This window comes from Halichoerus grypus, chromosome 1 (genome assembly GCF_964656455.1).
Source record: "Halichoerus grypus chromosome 1, mHalGry1.hap1.1, whole genome shotgun sequence".
NCBI classification, from domain to species: domain Eukaryota; kingdom Metazoa; phylum Chordata; class Mammalia; order Carnivora; family Phocidae; genus Halichoerus; species Halichoerus grypus.
Genome location: NC_135712.1, coordinates 142,303,975 through 142,325,704, shown reverse-complemented (window position 1 = coordinate 142,325,704; position 21,730 = coordinate 142,303,975). Strand labels below are relative to the sequence as shown.

The following is a 21,730-nucleotide window of genomic DNA, read 5'->3' as shown; positions in this document are numbered from 1 at the left end:
TCAAGCTTGCCCTTGTTTTGCAATTCAGAGTACACTCAATAAATGATTCTATTTTGTTATATATGTTTGTACTTTCTAGAAGATATATTTTTCCCACTATGGACATGCATATTCTCTACATGTTTCTTCACATTCATTTCTCCTCATTATTAGCACTTTAAGAACTTTCAAGTTAGACAACAAGAAAGAATGTTCCACAGGTCCCAGAGTAAGCATATTGTTAAATTTCATTCAGGAAATTCTGGAGTTGAACTACAAATCATGGTTGGCTCTCTAGTCAAAAGGTCACCCTTACTCTCAACCCCTTGTCCAAACACGATGCAATTTGAGACCCTCTGAGTTTTTCATTTTCCTATACGTATTGCCTTTTGGTCCTGTGTCAAGGAATTATTCTCATTAGAACAATAACAACAAAAACCCTTTGTTCTTTCATTGGTCTCTTGGGTGGTTTTAGTGGTATTGAACTCAGACATATATTTGCTGTTTCTTGAAATCATGAATTCCACATCTCAATGGGATTATTACAATTCTCTAGCATGAGATAAATCAAATTGTATGGAATTTGTTTGAGAGATTTCTAAAGAACAAAAGGAGTGTATGTGTCGGGAGGAAGGATGGGGGTGGTTGGAATCTATTCATATCTCCAAGATCATGGAAAACTCCCTCTCCTTAAAATAGCTGCCCTTTGTGGCAGGTACTGCTTGTTGCCTACCCCAAACCCATTTTCCTTCTTCCTTCCTATCAGGATCTCTGATTTTGTGGAGGGCTGCAATGTATGTAGTTAAAAAGACCCATCTCCTAGAGTTCCTTTGTGTTATGGAGCTATTCTATGTCATGATTTTGACCATAGTTACATGAATTTGTGATAAAATGTCACAGAACCATATACACCGACATATAAAAAATGAAAGCAGAGTTCATGAAGAGCTGGTGAAATCTTAATTGGGTTGGTAGTTTAGTCAAATGTAATTCTGTCGGGGCGCCTGGGTGGCTCTGTCGTTAAGCATCTGCCTTCGGCTTGGGTCCTGATCTCAGGGTCCTGGGATCGAGCCCCGCATCAGGTTCTGTGCTCCATGGGAAGCCTGCTTCTCCCTCTCCTGCTCCCCCTGCTTCTGTTCCCTCTCTCTCTGTGTCTTTCTCTGTCAAATAAATAAATGAAATCTTTAAAAAAAAAACCCAAAAAACAAATGTAATCTGTCAGTGTAAGTTTCTTAATTTTGATAATGTGCTACAGGTATGGAAGATGTTACCATTGAGGGAAGCAATATAATGGCTAACTGGGAACTCTCAGTATTTGTGCAACTTCTTGTGATTCTATGATTATTTCCAAATAAAGACTTGAAAATAAAGATATTGACATAGACTTCTTTACAAATAAGGATGACCCTGTGACCCACCTTTGACCAATGAGGAAAAACAGAATTATACAGATAGTGGTCCTGGGTAGGCTACTTTATCATATTTAAGGGGACAGACTACTGCTAATGTTTTCATCTTTGTTTTTTTATCCTTCTTCCCTCATGGAACACACACATGGGAGCAGATATATAAGTATGAAGTAGAAAGTTTGCATACGCAGATGAAGTAGAAAATTAGAAGGAACTTGGGTCCTTTTGACTCTACTATCCCAGGACAGCCTACTTTGGGGTTTTGTATCATGTGAGAAAAATAAACCCCTTGTGTTTAAGGCTGTGTAATAGGGTTTATGTTTTTTGATGTTGCATGTAATCTTAAATAATACCTTCTTCTTTGTTCCAAATATAACCGGGGTCACCAAAAGTCTGGGTGCCAATAGACGTTTATTTCATCATCCTGATTTCACATGCTCTAGACAACAGTTTAGGAGTCCTGTGCTCTTGTAACAATTTATTCCTGAGCTATTGGTATGCCTTTGGACAAGAAACCCATTTTCTCTACGATGAGAGAGTTGGACTTAAGAGCACCAAAAGCTCTTGTTTGTATAATTAAAGAAAAACCTTGAACCAGGAAATGGATAATGATGGAATCTAGGGACATGCTAAATCAGTACCTAGTAATCACAGAATATTGGTAGAGTACATAATGGGAGAAATAAACGGATATTGGAAGGAAGGAGGCAGATTAAATCACTTTCCATAATTACTTAGACTCCTTTCCTTTGTGAGACAATAATCACTCCTGCCTATTCTTACATATCTTGTTGGGCTTCCTGGAAGAAGAGTAAACATGTCTCACTGACTTTGGGCTTGGCCAAATGACATGCTTTGGCCAGTGCAATATGAGAGGATGTGATGTATCTCATGTTCACACAAAATTTCAGAGGCATCGTAAATCTTCTTCAGAGTTCTTGCTCTTCTGTGCTATGTACACAGCCATGGCTCACATAGCTTCTCTCCCCTTCTAGGGCACTGAATGGAAACACACACACACGCAGACATACAGCCTGGCTGCAGTCAAGCCACAGCTGAGATATAAAACGAGCAAGAAATAAACCTTTGTTGTTGTAAGCTACGAAGATCAGAGTTTTTGTTACTGCAGAAAGTTGACTACTACAGAGAGGAACCAACAAGTCTTTAACAAGATGCCATTAGTCCATGGAGGTAGCTGCAAAAGTTCAAAAGCTGTAATTTAAGGAGGAGCTTGTGATTAGAAGCTGGGAAATAGAGTCAGGCACTGAAGAATGGGAATGTGGGCTTGGTTTGGTAAATTCTCTAAATTCCATCAAAAATTTTCTTTTTTATTATATGACATAATGGTTATAAGCAGGGGCTCTGAGGCCAGTTGCATGCATTCTAATCCCAGCTTTTCCATTTGCAAATTGTGTGTCTTTGGTCAAGTTACATATGTCTTCTCTAAAATAGGGTAATAAACAGGATTTAACTCCTTGGTTGGTACACAAATGCACTAAAACATAGTGCTTCAGAGAGCGGACACTCAGGACTCCAAGATGGCGTCAGTCGTACCAGTGAAGGAGAAGAAGCTCATGGATGTGAAACTAGGAGAGCTGCCCAGCTGGATACTGATGCGGGATTTCACCCCTAAGGGCATTGCTGGAGCATTTCAAAGAGGTTACTACCGGTATTACAAGTATGTCAATGTGAAGAAAGGCGGTGTTGCTGAGATTTCTATGGTGCTAGCAGCTTATGTGCTTTTCAACTACTGTCCTTGTTACAAGGAACTCAAACAGGAACGGCTACGCAAGTACCACTGAAGAGGGCCCAGTGTGGAGGCACATTCCGCATTCCTGACCATGACCTTTGCCTGGCACCCTTGAATCCTTTCATATTCTAATTCAGAATTAACATCCAATAAAAGATGACTGGTAAAAAACAAACAAACAAACAAACAAAAAACATAGTGCTTCAAACAGTGTTTTGTCTATACTGTGTACTCAATTGTTAGCTACTATTAGTATGAGTGGGTTTCTTCCCTCCATTATGCCACTTTACTCTGCTTTTGGCTAAGACAATAAGATAACTACCAGAGCTTTGAACATAAGCACTGACTCATGGATAAAGGTCCAGAAGGAATTAGGGCAAGACAAACAAAAGTCAGAAAAATAAGTCCATTGCAAAATGCTTTATCTATCTATCTATCATCTATCTATCTATCATCTATCTATTCTTCCTTTCTATTTCTCTTTGGATTAGTCTCTAAGGAAAAAATGCATTTACCAAAGACAAAGGCAGGCTTTAAAATGGTTTTGATTTTTTAGCTGATTTGTTATTTTGTTAAATTAGAAAATTTGAAGCCTATACAAACCTGGAGAGAAATGTACAAAATTCCTATGTATCTAACTCCTAAGTATAATATTCATCTACAAAGATCACTCTTGTTTCATCTATGCCCTCTCTTCCCTGCCCCACTAGATTAGGAAGAAAATCCCAGATGTCATAGCATTCGATTGAATAACTTTGAAAAATCATTTACAATTATCTTTTCTTAATAAAAGATTGCATGCTTGGACTCCTAGAGTATTCTCATTATGAGTTACGTAGCATCAGAAAATTAGAATGTAATAATTAACTGGTGGGTGGCATATCAGCTTGTTAAAATATAAAGTGTAGGCTGTGATCATGGTCTGGAGCCAAGAGACTGCCACACATGCTTCCCACATGGCTTCAGGGCGCTTCTATCTGGAGTGCACTGGCATGAGAGAGATTCTGAGGAGTGGCCCTTTATAAAGCCTTCAGAACAAATCAGTGAATTCACTTTATTGCACTATATATTTAAAGACCAACAAGTATGCAATATGGTTTCATATTAGGAACATAGGTGAATTTAAGATGGGTCCTGCCTTTAGTGAAAGTTAGACCCATATATAGCTAATTATAACCCAGGGCATTTTGAAGACTTTTAGTATAAAATTCCAAACCAAAGGCTGTATCATCTCAGAGGGAGTGTGAATAATTTGAATTTGGGGAGATGAGGTAAGGAGAGACAGTTTCACAGAGGAAGCAATTTTTAAATTTAGCTTTTAAAAAAATGAGTAGCATTTTGACAAGTGGACTAGGACGTGGGTGGGTAAAAGCCAAAAAAAAAAAAAAAAAAAAAAAGAGAGAGAGAGAGAGAAAGAGAAAAAACAAGCAAGGAATTTTAAAAGGTGTAAAAATATACATATCTTAACCCAGAAATCAGTGATGTTTTAGGTCCCAATTCTGGAACCTTCTTTCCAGTTTTATGTAGGCCCAAGCAGTGTCCCAGAAACTTTTTTAATAGATGTCATTTGCTGACATAACACATTTTCTGCATACTGATGAAATTTAATAGGCAAATCAAATAATGTAACATTTACATTCATTTTAAATATTCCCATAAAACTGGAGTCAGGCAAATTATAACCCTTGGGCCAAATCTGATCCACTGCCTGTTTTTGTAAATAAAGCTGAATTGGAACATAGCTACACCCATTTGTTCAGAATTGTCTATAATATATGGTGCTACAATGGCAGACTTGGGTACTTACAAGAGACCATCTGACCTGCAAACCATAACAGATTTACTTAGGGTCAGGACTAGGGCGAGGTGAGTGAGGTATCTATAGTAGACACTCACGCTCCCGGGTGCCTGCATGACCCTGAGAGAGCTTCTTTAAATTTTGCTTCTTAGATGCCTCCCTTACCTTTCCCTAATCTTGGCTCTGTATTTACTGTCTGACTCTCTATAGAAAAGTTCTTCTAAACCCTGCTATAAAATAAAAGGGTTTGTAGCAGATTATATTCATAAATTATTTAGCAGTGTTCCTGGGACGAGACGAAGTCTGTTCATTCTCCAATGGACAAGAAGAGTGGGAAGTGATGGATTTAACACTCATTAACTATTATTCATTATTATTCATTATTTATGGCAACACATCACTGAATATGCCACCCAAAATTAGGCCACTTTGGCATAAGAGTATTTTGAGCTACAGGCGATTAAGAGCCAACAGACACAGGAAAAGCTCTTTACCTCCCACTAACTGCCTAAATAAAGTATAAATTTCCCCTTTACAAGGAAATTTACATTTCTAAAGGAAATTTCCATTTGTAGAGATGTGTCTGTACCAGGAAGAGAGACAACTCTTATCACCTTAGAGATTCTAATCTGCATAGCAAGACAACCCTTATTTATCATACATTTCTTCCCCTCATCTTCCCAGAATTTACCTCCCCTGCCCAGAAGCCCTTTGTTTAGCCTAAGATGGTATATAAGCCTTAGTCTTCTGGCTGCCTCCAGGAGCCACATTTTCTTTTGTGAAGTCTGGGGCATATGTACATAATTACAACTGTTTTTTTTTTTTTCTCTTGCTAATTTGTCTTTTATCAGTTTGAACCTAGGAAGGTAGAGATGAAAGAGTTCAGACAAGTCTCCCCAGAATGTGCCACCTTGACATGTGGAATATTTTGAACTAAAGGCAACTGAGACCCTGTGGACTCAAGAGGAACTTTGCCTCTAGTCTTAACTACCTAGAAGAATCTAAATGGAGGAGATTTCCCAGAATTAGAGTTATTACCAGAGATCAATTTTATCTGAGTGACCCAACTGCATGACAGGGCAAACATCTAATTACCAAACACCTGCTCTTCTTATTGCCCTGTGAATTGCTCTCCCAGGCCCCTATCCCATTTCTTAGCTCAGGATGGCATATATACTTCATTTTACTTTTCTGTCTTTGAATCTCCTGTGTATATGGGGTTCCCATGTATACAAAATTAAACTTGATTTTCTCCTGTTAGTTTATCTCATGTCAATTTAATTCTTAGACCAGCCAGCCAGAAAAATCTTTGAAAGGTAGAGGAAAACTATTCCTCCTCTGTAGAGGAAGAGATTTTTCTTCCCCTACATCACTAAATAGAAACCCTACTTTACCATTTCTGCAAAGTATGCTGGGGCCAGGACTGTTGATTCTAGCATGAATGATTCAGTCAAATAGGATTCCTTGTTGGTCTTTTCCCTTTCTTGTTTATCTCATATATGATTTTCTTTCCAGATATTTCCCTAAGTTGCTTGTGCTATTTTAAACTTCAGGTTATATATACTGTTTCTTATTTTATGCATTTTTAATCAGTGTATGCATTGAGTTTAATAAAATTACTCTCATAAAATGAAAATAATAAAAATTTGCTTTTTACAAATTTATAGAACCAAACAATGGGAGATTGGCCAGAATCAGTGAAGGCTGAAATGAAATAAGAATAGCTCTTACCCCTTTATCCTCTGCTGATTTTTCATCCACTCCTGCAGGCTGCTCTCCAGAGCACTCTGAATATGCCCCACTTGCCAGTGCTTCTAATGGAGCATTTTCCCATGTGAACCCTATTGCCACGTCAGTGAGGGCATTCCTTTCAGAGAAAATTGCTTTGGAATAATTTTTCATGTGATTTTTTTTATCCATCTTCTCGTATCTCTTAACCATGTAAAAAAATTTCAAGTTGTATAGTTTGATAGCTTCACATCACTAGTGCTATAAACAATGGACAGAATCAGGGACCCAGATATAATGAGAACATGTTCTGAGACTTTTACATTTCTTTCTGTAAGAATATACGGCTACTTAGGTAAGAAATGAGTATTGTTGGTGTGTTTTGAAACCTCATGGATAGATATAAAATATTATGTAATAAAAAAGTTCATTGAGTCAACATTAGATTCTAACCAAAAAAATGCAAGTGGTGGGAAATGCACGGTTGCATTTGAGGTTTTCAAAGCAGTCCGGAGTGAAAACAGCTTTTTTTAAACAGCTGTGCAGAAAAGTAAATATCAAGTAGAGATAAATAGAACAAATGTCTTGATTCTTCAGGTAAACTTAGAGATCATAAATTTTTAATAGGTTTAATCAATACGGACTACTAGAAATTATTAGTATTCCACATACAAGCATGGAAAATTGAATACATAACATCTACCCAAGGTCAAAATAAAAAGAAAAGGTGGTAGTGTGATTGGCTTAGGGAGCAGTGTGATCAGCTTAGGAAGGCAAGGCACTGAGAAACCAAAAGGTGGATGAAAATAGTAAAGCACATAATGAGTTGTCACCATTCATAGCATATTTTTTTGCAGCTCAGAAGTGCTGCTAACCAAGGTCCCTAGGAATCCAAATTGAGGACAAATGATTGGATATTGTTTATACATCCCACATGTTTCAGGAAGAAAACCACCCTTCCCATACTCTCCAAAGTGCCCCCACTCCATACTCCATCAAGTGGTACACAATAGGGTGCTTATGTGGTGTTTAGCCCTTCCTCAAAAGAACCTGGCATAAATCTCAGTAGGAGACAGGATATCAGAATAAATAGGTCATTGTTCCGTTGCATTAGGGCGATTCTGGTGTTCCTGTTGCTTGACAAAGACACCAGTGCCGGGAAGTGAGGTTGATTGTTTCATAGAGCTCACATTTTAAAGTTCTCCTCACTTGCTTCTCTGGAGTAGTTCCTCTGCTATGATCCCATCTGGGAAAAAGGTCTTGATAACCATGCCACTGGGAGGTAGCTTTTTCTTTTATTCTACTTCTCCTGTTCGCCATCTGTTATTAATTACTTAGTAGTTCCATTTGCTAGGCACTTTAAAAGCAGAAAAGTGAGCAAGCAGCTTCAGGTCTGGGCTGCGGAAGGTCTTGTGTTTATAACTGGAATGAGAAAGTCTTGTGATCAGCCCCAGGAGACCTATAGAAGTCAGATCATGGGTTGATGATATTTCTTCTTTTCATAGTAATGAGGGCATATTTTAACCACTCTCCCATGTGTGATTTGATCTAGGAACCAACTGGATTTAGAAATTTGGGGAAAAGGTGCCTATATTCGTTTGCCAAGGCTGCCATAACAAAGTACCACAGACTGGGTGCCCTAAACAGCAGAAATTTATTTTCTCACAGTCTGGAGGCTGGAAGTTTAAGATCAAGGTGTCGGCAGGTTTGGTTTCCTCTGAGGCCCTCTCCTTGGCTTGTTGGTGGCCATCTTCTCCCTGTCTCTTCACATGGTCTTACCTCTGAGTGTCTGTGTCCTAATCTTCTAAGGACACCAGTCATATTGGATTAGGACCCTCATGACCCTCATTGAACCGTAATCACCTCTTTAAAGACCTCATCTCCAAACACAGTCACATTGGGGGCTAGGGCTTCAACATACAAATTTGGGGGGACATTGTTCAGCCCATAAAAATGCCTTTTTCACCTCTTACTAGTAGAAGATCTTTTGGTTTATGATTGGACAAACAAGTATCTGGTTTATAAATCTCACCTGAGCTGCTGAGGGCCCATCTCGTATAAAAGAAACAGCTTTTGACAATTCAGGTTAACTCAGGTGAGAGGGGGCTCTCTTCTCCTGAATGCTGGGCTCATTATAACATGTTGTTTCCCTAAGTTTCCTCGGAATGGGGTGGGAGGCTGAAGGGTAGATTACTCTTTCAAGTGTGGGTCAGAATAAACAAGTTTAATTTAAATTATAGAAAAATTGGGCCCATGATTTGCCATATTATGTGTACTTTACTTTTTTGACATAATTATTTTCTTTCCCCCACCTATATAACTTTTCCTTTTCATCTTTCTTTTGATGGCAGTTTAGAACTATTTTATTGCACTTCTATCTTTTATTATGTCACCTCAATCTAATTAAGGCAGCAACTTATATCAAAATTTATTTCTCTGTTAATATTGTTTATCAAAGCCTGCCTTTATTTTTTTAAACCTGCCTTCATTTTAATCATCACTATTAGTGTCCCTTGAATACTAAAAAAAATTAAAATACCCCTTTCATGTGTATATATCAAATGTTAATTTAATTTTCCATTAACCCTAAGAATTTTATTAAAAATATTTTAAGTCCATAAATTTGAAATGAATTTAGAATATTGACAACTAAAAGTATAACCTGACTGTAAACAAATAGTGGCAAGGGGTCTGAGACAAAACTATCAGTGGGGATTAAGTATGATTTTGAAGAAGCCAGATAGAATAAATTCTTATTCTTTTACAAAAGCACAACACATTCTCTCTCTCCAGGCTGCACTTGGTGGCTGGAGAAGTCACCTTCCACTGTCAGACTGAGATGGTTCTGTAAAATCCACCTGGAAGGGAAACGGTAATGTGGCTAAGAAGTGAGCTCAGGAATTTGGGTCAATTCTTTCCAATGACTTGTTGAACTATGGCAATCTCTCTAAAACATAAATGTGATAACTGGGTACAAATCAGTGCCATGTGGTAGACAGCACATTCTAGTCTTTTAACTCTGTTAAAGTTACAATCATCTTTTCCTCTCACAATTGCCTGGTGACAGCGAGCGGTGTGTCCCCTGAGTTCTAAATCATTGGGAGGTTACGCAGGTGTCTCATCTTCATTTGAGAAGAGGAAACTGAAACTCTGAAAAAAAAAACAAATATGATTTCCTCATCTGTTAGTCAGAAAGCTGGTCGAAAAGATTAAGTATTGGTGGCAGATTTGTGGGATATACTTACTACAGTTTGTAGATGGAGCTACACAATCTTTTATTGCACTACCATGATAGACAGACATGAGCCTTTACTTAGGGAAAGTAAGTAAATCCAGGGTTATATAAATCTTTCCATTTTACAGATTTTCTAAAAAGCTCTTTTATTAGAGAGTCCATTTTGTCCTGCTACTCTTGTCTACTTTTATAAAATTGTAACACTTTCATCATGTCCAATAATTAGGACCCCTAAGGATTATACACATACATAAACAAAATTGGAATCATGCTGGATATATTTGTTCTTACAAATAGAATGTTGTAAGAACTTCTCACAATTTCTGAATGAATTTTATCATTTTAATCTGAAGGATTTATTTTTTTCTTGGCATACTTGTCAGAGAAAGACAAATACCATATGATTTCACCCATATGTGGAATTTAAGAAACAATAAAAATGAGCAAAGGAAAAATAAAGAGAGGAGAGAATATGAGAGAGAAGGGGAAAATAGAGAAACTAAGAAACAGAATCTTAATTATAGAGAACAAACTGATGGTTACCAGAGGGGAGTTGGAAGGGGAGATGGGTGAAATAAGTGAAGGGGATAAAGAGTACACTTATCATGGGATGCCTGGGTGGCTCAGTCAGTTAAGCATTCCACTCTTGACTCTGGCTCAGGTCATGATCTCAGGGTTGAGATTGAGCCCTGTGTCGGGCTCTACTCTGGGGGTGGAGCCTGCTTAAGATTCTCTCTCTTCCTCTCTCTCTGCCCCTCCCTCCCTTGCACCCTCTCTCTCTCTCTCAAAAAAAAAGTACAATTATCATGATGAGCCCAGAGTAACATGTAGAGCTATTGAATCACCATGTTGTACACCTGAAACTAATATAACACTGGATGTTAACTATACTGCAATTAAAATAAAAAGCTTAATTTAAAAAAAACCTTGTGATATCTACCCTTGAACCAAACTGACTAAAAATGTCTTTGGAGGGAATACAATCATCTTGACACTATTTCTTGACACTTTCTACTCGTTTATTGGCTACCTTTTACTGAGTTATAATTAATCAGATAAGTGAGTGGAAGGAAAGTATTTTAGAAATGGGACACAGGATAAGTACATTTTGAAGGATGGGAGGTGGTGAGAGGTACAGAGTGTAGTGAGTCAAATCTAGTGGGTCTCCCCTATAGTTAGGAGACATCTATGGCAATAATCAGTCAATGACATTTATGGAAAAAATCCCCAGCATTCTCCTTTGCTCTACTGGTAATCTGAAACCTATTGGGTCTAGAACCTGTGTTACCACGCAGGTAGTGTGGGTCTGGAACATTTCCATCATGCATCACTGGCGTTGTGGGAAAAAGAAAGAACTTCGTGAGGAGACAAATAAGTGCCAGAGAGGAGGCATTGGAAACATCCTCTGACTGCTTCTGATTTGACCCCTGCTGAGCCCTAAGATTTTGTGAGACATGAACTTCTCTGCCCCTTCAGGGTGCTAGGGATTGAACACAACACAACCAGACTTCTGATGAGTCATTTGTTTTTCCATCACTACCTGAGCTCAACACTGTAGCCTCCTTGCAATGGGGCTGTGTTAGTACTACCTTTCATTGAAAAAGTCACTTTTTGGTATTTCTTCACAAGGTTTCAACTCAATTCACCTATTCTTGAATTGTATTCTACAGCCAATTCCCACTAAATTTAATCAGATTGAATAGGTATATTTCCCATATCCTCCAGAAGAAAATTTTTTTTTCTACCAAACATCACTTGGGTTAACATTTAGTGTAGCACCATGTCACAACATTTTAGTTTAAATGCTGAAATCTTTTAATCATGTGCTTAGAGTAAATGGAAAATGGGTCATAGGATCCATGAATGTAATTTTATTTTGTTTTGCTATTCTAGCACATTCTTAATTTTCATATATGACAACCATTAATATTATACTTTAATTGAATCTCACTTTTACTTCCCTTTTTATACTCAGTATTAGTGATTTAAAAAAATCCTTTGAATTCATTTGTCCTGGCATCCAAAAGTAGGACATTGCAGCTCTCATAATAATTGCATATAGAAGAGATGAAATCATCTGTTGGTTTTAAATGCTTTTAAGTTGAAAATAATTTCCATATGGCTGAATTAGGCATGATCCACACTCATAAAGATCCATATGGCTGAAATTATATATACATCCCTTTAGATAAAATGGAGAGATGTGAAAATTTTACCACCAACAGCATGTAAATTAACAAGGATGGATCATTTTTCCAGAGCATCTAAAATCAAATTGCCAATAACAAAGACATTAGCAATAAAGATTTGGTTTTAAAAGTAAAACTAAAAACATCTATAATTCATTAATGCTTAATATATGCTAGATATTGTATTAAGTGCCTTATTCAGATTATCAAATTAAGGGTTGGCAAACTTCCTCTGTAAGGAAGACTACAGAGCCTTAGACTGTGGGGGCCATACAGTCTTGGTCACAACTACTCAGCTCTGTCATGATAGCACTGAACTAGCCAGAGATGATACTGAACATGGTAGTGGCTGTGTTTTTTTTCCATTTCTTTCTTTCTTTCTTTCTTTCTTTCTTTCTTTCTTTCTTTCTTTCTTTCTTTCTTTCTTTCTTTCTTTTTAGATTTGTTTATTTTAGAGAGAGAGAGTATAAGTAGGAGGGGCAGAGGGAGAGGGAGAGAGAATCTCAAGCAGACTCCATGCTGAGCATGGAGCCCAACATGGGGCTCAACCCAATGACCCTGAGATCACAACCTGAGCTGAAACCAAGTCAGACACTCACCCGACTGCACCACCCAGGTGCCCCAAGTAGTGGCTGTGTTTCAATGAGGTTTCATTTACAAAGACAGGCAGTGGGCCTAATTTGGTCCTTTGGGCTCTGGTTTGTCAGCCTTTGATCTAATTGAATTCTCATAAGTAACTGATGGCTACCTACTGAAGACATACCTCTAAGCCACTGGAGCTTGCTGCTAATGCAATGGAGAAAATGAGAAAATCTCTGCCTCTACCACCTGGATAGGTAGGATCCATCTCTGCAAATAGTCTCTGGTTCCACATCTTTGGCAATCTCAGAATTACTCCTCATCCTGGCTTTCCCTTGGGGCACTGAGCATAGGCTTAAGACTGTGGTCTAAGACCACAGTCTGTGGGGTTATAAGGCCTCTGCTACTACTTGGACTTAGGACACTGGTTTACCTATACAAAAAAACCACATCTCTCCAGAAAATCATTTGAGAAAACCCTTCTCTTAAAGAATTACCAGTTTCTGAGACTCAGGGACAGGGACTCCTACCATGACAGTCTCCATTGTCAGCCACCCGTAATAAGGCGGGCATCTCCAATCAACTCTCCTCTCATATCCTTCCACAGTGTGCTTTCTTTGTACCTGTCTGACCTCCTCCTCAGACTTTCTGTTGTGACTTGTGGCACCTCATTCCATTGTAGAGAAACTCTCTTTCATCCACAGACTCTCCATAGAATCACTCTTCTACTTGTTCTGTCTCTACTATGCTTCCTATTTCTGTGTTGGTCCTTTCCAACTTATATGAGGATATAGAGTTATCCCTAACCTCAGACCTCAGAATGGCCACATGAGGATTGTCACAGCCTGTGTCTCTGGGATATTGCCTTTACCACATTCTCTCTAGGCCATACCAGAAAAGAAAAAAAAAAAGCAGAGCTGACATTATTAATTCACTCCTTTGTCTTTAACCAGCTACTATACGGATGACTCTTGAATCTGCATCATTAGCTGGAAACTTCTGAGCTCCATAAATTTAAATACAACTGTTTAAATACATTTTACACTTGGTTGTCCCACAAATATCTCATGCTTAATATGCTCAGAGATGAATTCATGACCTTCCTTACAAACTAGTTTTTCCTTAGGTTGGTGAATGAAACCACCATCTATCCTTTCATCAAAACCAGAAACCTGGGGCACTCCTTGACTCTTCCCTTGGCATGAAACTGGGCCTGTAAGATCTAGCTTTCTGACCTCTCTAATAGCTATTTCCAAGTGGTTCCAAATAGTTGTCCCCTAAGATCACCTTTCTCTTTTTTATTTAATAATCAGACATTTTTAATTAATATGTCTACTTGGAATAAAGACCACATTTTTCTAGACTCATGATAAGCTCAGATAAGGAGAGACAAGCAGAAGTCTCATGTGTGACTTCCAGGGAGTATTCTTAAAGAAAGGGTGCACAGCCCTTTTTTACCTTCTCTCTTTCCTGATGTCTGGAATGCAGATATGATGCCTGCGTCTTGAATAGACATCCTGGATCTTGAAGTGGAATCCACATTTTTGAGGATGGAGAAGCAGCAGGATGGAGGAGTGTTGGTCATGGAAGAATTTGAGAATTTGCCTTATCAGCTTCCAGCCTGGGACTGGGCGCAAATGGATTTCCTTTACAGAAAGAAAGAAGAAAGAGAAAGAAATATACATACATACCAAAACACACAGAGACACACACAGACACACACACATACTCTTCTATCCTTTTTAAGCCACTCTTACTTTGTGTTTTTTTTTTCTCGAAATCACTTCAACAATTCTCTATCTACAAAAATATTTTCTAAAAAACAAGTCTGATCATTTCATTCTTCCCATTTCAACCCTTCAGTGATTCTTGTTTGTCTCTAGGATAAAGTCCCAACTCCTTAACGAAGCATAAAGCTGGTTCATTGTGACCTTGTCTACCATATTGACCCCTGGCATCTACCCTTATGGGTGGAACTAGGGGCAATTATGGTGATAATGACTTCTCCTGGGTTGAACATTCTGTGAAATCTCCTTATAAAGAATTCAGATAAATCTAAAATCCAGGCTAACATTTATTAAACTTGTACTATTGTCTAGGTCCAAGAGCTTTCTACAGACTAACTCATTTAATCCTCAAAATGACTTTGTAAAATAGTATTATTATCCCCGCTTGATAAGAGAGAGACTGAAGCACAGAGAGATAAGCTGAATTTCCCAATGTTGCCTACGAATGCATTTTACGGCCAGGGTTTAATTCCAAGCAACCTAATGTGAGAGCCTGTTTAACTGCTATACAGTATGTCACCCACCAGTGCTATAGAAGGCTAATTCTACGAGCCCCAAAGATTTTCCAGGACTTCCTCTTTCCTTCCCATAAACTTCTCATATCAGAAGCAGAGGCCTGTGTTTTTCCATCTTCCCTAAGATTACTTCAGTAAAAGTGGGGGAAAAGGGCTGTTTCATGATTCATTCATTAATTCCTAAGTCATTAGAAATATAAACTCATTTCTGGTTCACTTGGATACTTTCTATTGTTCTAGGAAACATCCAGCATTAATTATAATGTACTCCGATAGTTAATGCCTACCATGAAATGCAAATTCATCTATAGTGTATCACCTCCAAGCTTCTAAATACTTTCAGTTTAACTTTTGCTTTCCCCAGGTGAACTCAATGATGTCAACCAACAGTAACTAGGAATTTCCTCATTCGGTAGCAAAGTGTAACCCAACTACATGAAAAGAGGGAATTTGCTCTGTGTAAGTGCTCAGAGACCCAGAAATATTTTAATCGAATCTTGGGGTTCTGTAAACTTTATATTATTTTTATGCCTGAGCATGCATAAGCAAACAAGATTAAGGGCAAAGGAAAGAGATTTAAAATTGTAGGACATTTTTTTTTTTTCTTTTTTTTCTTTTTTTTTTATTCATGAGAGTCAGAGAGAGAGAGAGGCAGAGGCAGAGGGAGAAGCAGGCTCCCCGCCTAGCAGGGAGCCCGATGCGGGACTCGATCCCAGGACCCCGGGATCACGACCTGAGCCGAAGGCAGACGCTTAACCATCTGAGCCACCCAGGCGCCCCAAAATTGTAGGACATTTTTGAAATTCTTTCCTCAATAATTCTTTGGAAATGCACAGGGCCTATTATATTCTACTATGTCCACTGATGTGCCAAGTCACAGAACGTTGTCAGACCAGTTCTTGGTGTCAAAAGTTGAAATTCTATCCAATTAATTGGTTACGACATTACTAGAATTACTTCACAGAGCAATCTGTGCAAGAGCATTTAGAATACACTGGCAGGGGATACTTGTTTGCTGTGAAGATTGTTCACTGACGTCTTAGCTTTGTCGAATGTCTGTCTACTTGTTCATAATTGGAATACATTTATTAATACCAGTCTTGTTCCAGAAAGGATTTAAAGCAACTTATTAAGATCCATATAAAACAGCAAATAAATGAGAAAAAATGAGTCGGAAAAGTCCAGTAGAAGGATGAATCAGTACCCAAAAATCACACGATGAAGTCATGCATGTTTGCTAGAGGTGTGCCAATGACTTGATTTGAAATTTCTGCTGGCCAAGAAGAAGGAAACTTTATAGGTGGGTGATTCACACTATTTAGAATGTTAAAACTATCTAGTGGCTTAGGAAATGAACAATGCTATCTGATTCTGAGATCAGAATTTTCTCCCCGTAAGTCTTTATAGAAAAAACACCACGTGATGTAATGTCATAAGCATCATCTCAACGGTCAACACAGACACAAGCTGTACAGAGGAGTTTCCTATGATGTACCACAGCATCGGCTCCTGGCATCTGGCCAAAGTGCAATCAAGTGAAAGAAGAGTTAGTGGGGCCAGTGTGATGGGCCAAAAGCCCAGGACTCCTTGGTGACCTGACTCAAAGTAGAGTAGATTAGAGAATTTATAACAGGAGCTTTCCAACATTTATATACATAAGGATCAAAAACTATGAAAGATAAATTGCTATGCTCCTTCTGCAGAGATTCTGGGTTAGTTCATCTGGAGTGGGCCCCTCTCCTGAATCAATTCCAACGTGGAAGGTAGGCGAAGCCTAATGGAAGGGACAGAGACAGAAAGTAACAAGCAGCATTATTTGATGTAAATTAATGAAAGCATCTGGAGATATCAGCAAGACATTATCGTCTCACTTTAAATATAATTAATCCATAAAAACTTGTTTTGGAGTAAGGTTAATGCAAAATTAGTGGGCTTATCCTACTGTAGAGGATGTTCAATTGGGAAATGGCCTTGTATTTTAACTCTTCTCCACAAATTGAAAATGCCTGCTACATCAAAAAATGGAATGGAATAGGAAGGAAATCACTAATGATCCTTGCGTGTCGATTTCTTGAAGGTAATATTCCTTAGATGTATGGGTGTGGGACGAGGTTTTCTTGGAATCACCTCTATGGAGCACGGGGCACTTTTCAGGAAATTGTGGCCTAGTATGGTGGCATCCAGATTCCCACTTCAGGACTATTTCCTTCTGATGGCCTACAGACAAATCCCTGCAGGAGTTGTCCTCCTCCATCCAGGTTACACCTGTGGGCAGCCAGCATCCTATGGTTAGCAGGGGCAGACATCCAGGGCCTAGACAGCCTGCAGGCCACCCAGCTCTGGAGCTTCCTGTGGGATCAGCGAAGGTCTCTGTTGAACCTACACCATGGTTCAGATTCTTCCTCCACGCAGTCCTTTGTTCCTCACTCCTTACAGTTGTGGATCCTTAGGGCATTCTTTCCAGACTTTTTCCCTACAGATCTCCATCTGACAGTCTACTAACCTAACACATGTGAGTACAAATCTCCTGGTCTTCACCTCAGTGACATTACCCATGTTACTTTGCAACTGAATTTTAGTTACCAATCTACCACTCCTTTCTATATCTTTCTTTTTCCTTTTTCTCCTGCACTGTCCTTGATATTTAAGGACCCCCTACCGTGGATCTCTTGTTTCCTCTGTCACTGATTTTTTTACTTGTTATCTCTCTCTGTGCACCTGACCCCAAACACGCAAATATACTTACAAAGCCCTGAGGTCTTGTCTGTGATCCAAGGCATTTGATAAATTCTGAGTTAAACAAATCTGAGTTGCTGCAGGAGTTCTGAGTCTTTAAAATGCTCATGTAACATATAATTATGATTTCAAAGCACACAATTCAGTGGCATTTAGTACATTAATGGTGTTGTGCAAACACCACCCCTGTCTAGTTCCACAACATTTCTATCACTCCAGAAAGAAATTCTGTATGCTTCAAGTGGTCACTTTCCAGTGCCCCTCCTCCAGCTCCCTGGCAACCACTAATCTGCCTTCTATCTCTGGATTTACTATTCTGGATATTTCATATAAATGTGATCATATAACATGATATGTGATCCTTTGTGACTGACTTCGTTTTTATTAACATAATGTCTTTGAAGTTCAACTATGTTGTAGCATATGGCAGTCCTTTATTTCTTTTTACAGCTGAATACTATTCTATTGCCTGGATATAACACTTTTATTTATGTATTTATCACTTGATGGACATTTGGGTGGTTTTCACTTTTTGCTTATTATGAATAGTGTTGGTATGAACATTTGTGTACAAGTTTCTGTTTGGATACCTATTTTCATTTCTTTTGGATATATACCTAAGAGTGGAATTGCTGAATTAGATGATGATTCTATGGTTAACTTTTTGAGGGACCAAAGCACTTTTTAAAGAGCATATTGATAACAGCATACTTAGGAGTAATATACTTTGAAAAGCTTTCTGTATGAATTCACTTTAAGAAGTTAATGGTTTAACGAGTTGATGTTTAATCTTTAGAATTACTTGATGTTTCAGGAAACTTTAACTCAAAGACTTGAATTTGCAATAAAGGAATTTTAGGGCCCAGATCTACAAAGGGGAGATAATTTTGAGAAAAGATGTCTTTTAGCATGCTATGCCAGGGACTCCTTATTCCTCCTGTTTTTTTTTTGTAATCTATTTCTGAACTCTTAGTTTTCCTTTATCTTATTTTTATTCTGAAAAAAACTTTTTGGGGGGGGTGGGAACATTTTTGGCTTTATATTTTTCTGTAGTGTTTATTCATATATTATTCATATATATTCATAGAAGTATATCCCTTAAGTCTTTTTGGATACTTTAGAGGAAGAAAAATCTAAATATTTCCATGATACACAAAAATTAACTCAAATAATATTTATTATTTAAATAAATTTATTTTACATATAACATATTATATGTCTTATATATAATACATGGATATTTATAGGTAATATATATTATATGTGCACGTTATATGTAATAAACTGTATATTGCCTATACTATCTCACATGTATCATATTTGGGCATAGTATATATGATAGATATTTTACATATAAATATATCTCTAAATCTCAAGGAATATTTTTGTTTATTTGGAGGTCAATTAGAAATGATAATACTTTAAAAAAATTTTAAATAGCTCAAAGAAACTGCTAATTACATTTCAATATAGCATTATGTACTGTGTCAAGCCTGGTCTGTGTAAAGATCACATGAGTTATCTCATTATTATGGCAGACTGAGCAGATATGGAAGACCGCTTATGCTACTTTGAACATATAGAATGCCGAATAAATAATTTTTCCCTAAGATATGTAGTTAACATGCATGAAATATTTCAACTGCATAATCAAAACAAAGAGTAGCAAATCACATACCAAAGCTGATGAGAGAATCCAAGGTTGAGTGTGAAAGGGGTTGAAGACTTGTGGCCCATGTGTCTATAGGGGGTGGTGTTCTGATGCCCTCATAAGGATGAAGGTCACAAACTATGATCAGGAAATGACTTTGAAAGTATGGATGAATTGTGCTTAGAAAAACTCTGCTCCCAAACCTGTTACATGGTACCCATTTGTGATTCCCACTTGAAAATATATGTTATATATTTTACCAAACATTTATGGGTGCTTTGTATTGGAATGTTTTCCCAGGAATTTTGGTATATTACTACACATTTAAATCAGTGATAACAGCAAATGTAAATGAATTAAACTTTCCTGTTAAAAGACTAAGATTCTTACATTGTATTAAACACACACAAGTTACTATGAATCAACTCTATGTATATAACAACATGGATAGTTCTTCATATCATATTATTAAAAATGAGTGAATCACAGCTACATTGCATGCATTAACATGAATCAGTCTCTAACATAGAATGCATTTTGTATAACTTTATATAAAGTGCAAAAGCAAGCAGTAATAGACATGCATCACCATTTCATTGATTTTTCTTTAACTATACTAACATATATAATATATATTCCAAATTTTAAAGAGTAAAAAAAAAAGCAAATTACAGATTGATACACAGTATGATGCCATTTATATAAATTTTATTTTATTTTAATTTTTTTTAAAGATTTTATTTATTCATTTGAGAGAGAGAGAGAGAGACAGAGATAGCGAGAGAGTGCACAGGTAGGGAGGAGAGGGAGAAGCAGGCTCCCCTCTGAGCAAGGAGCCCAAAGTGGGGCTCTATCCCAGGACCCCAGGACCAAGACCTGAGCCGAAGGCAGCCAATCAACCGACTGAGCCACCCAGGTGCCCCCCCATTTATATAAATTTTAATAGCACAATAATTTATATTGTTATTGGGTGAATAGATATGTAGAAAAATATTTTAAAACACACTGCAAAGATCGATGCCAAATTCACAGATGCGATTACTTCAGAGATGGGGGTTTGGAAATGAGACTGAAAAGAGAATAAAAAGGGGACTTTCTAAGTTTTTATAATGTTTAAACTTTTTTAAATTGAAAATAGAATTTGAAAAACGAAGTCATAATAAAAAGTTTATGTAATGGTGAAATGACAATGAGCATTCAAAACATTTCATTGCTGGGGACTAATTCCTTCCGTGACAATTTAGAAAGTAGTTGAACCATCAAACTACATATAAAGGTTAAATTTTCAGCAGAAAATAACAGAGTCCATATTGCCAGAATAGCCCACATCTGAAAAAAAGTTTTTATGGGGAAGGAGCTCTGAGGGGAAAAACAACAACAACCAAACAAACAAACCCGCATCTCTAAAGGAGGCCAAATCAATTGCATAAATTATCCCTTATGGTTTGCTGTATAGATATGTAAGCAGAGCAGAGACTGAGCCAGTGTCCATTGCAGTGAGCAGGTAAGCAGACCATGGAAGGTCACTTTGCATTACCTGGGCAATGAGCCAGCTATGTCTGTCCCACCCCCTTCTTCCGGAGGGAGGGCCTGAACTTAAGCTTAGATTCCTCTATGATCAGGGTCTTCCTCACCTTCCAGGGTGGAATGCAATGTCCCATTGACCCCAGGGTCACTAGGTTCTGGGCAGTCAATATTCCCAGGCAATAGCTGCCACCTGAAATTCAGAATGCCTGGCTCCAAGAAGTGTGTGTGCTCCCCATGGGCCAGACTGCTTTCTCAGTAGCTTGTCTACACTGCAGAGACCTGCAGGTGGAAATGCAGACCTGTCTTCCAGCCCCAGCAGTGTCCTGGCCTAGGCAAGCCTCTTATGGGATAATGTGAGGATTAGGTAGATCCGGGCTGACATTGTCCTGTGTAAATTTTCCCTTTAATGGCTATTCTTTACCCTATGCTGTCTGTATTGTGGAATGTGTCTTGACCTCTAGAATATAGCATGTGAAGACCTGGATGGTCTCTGATCTGCATGATACAGAGAGAGGCATTGAAAGAGAATATGCAGATATTATAAATATGCCATTTATTTCCAGTCATAAGAAATGAGGAAATCAAGGAAAATATTAGTAATAGAGCAGTAAGCTTCAAAGATTAATAAAATATTCTTTGATGTTCATAATAAAGCAGCAGCCCTAGTGACCTGGTCATTCTGTTCCTTGGAAATAATTTCACTTGTGGCCTGTATGTTATTGTCTCTGCCCCTCTCCTAACTCCCCCTGCTTTTACTATGGCTGCTTCTGCTTCTCTGTGTGGATCTCAAGCTCAGAACTCCTGGAAAGAGGATCAATTAATCCTCAGGCAATTAAAATCCTACTGA

General features: G+C 38.0%; 1 long non-coding RNA gene and 1 pseudogene across 1 annotated transcript in view; one reads left to right on the top strand and one right to left on the bottom strand.

Moving 5' to 3' along the window:
- The first annotated feature begins 2,905 nt into the window (after window positions 1-2,905).
- On the top strand, window positions 2,906-3,332 carry LOC118520658 (ATP synthase F(0) complex subunit f, mitochondrial pseudogene; annotated as a pseudogene).
- Window positions 3,333-9,768: 6,436 nt separating this feature from the next.
- Window positions 9,769-21,730, bottom strand: part of LOC144379971 (uncharacterized) — a 165,372-nt gene continuing 153,410 nt past the window's right edge. Inside the window, exons 2-3 of the long non-coding RNA XR_013443590.1 lie at window positions 14,126-14,313; window positions 9,769-9,814 (exon numbers count right to left, since the gene is read on the bottom strand). This is a non-coding gene — a long non-coding RNA (uncharacterized LOC144379971). The remainder of the gene's footprint in view (window positions 9,815-14,125; window positions 14,314-21,730) is intronic.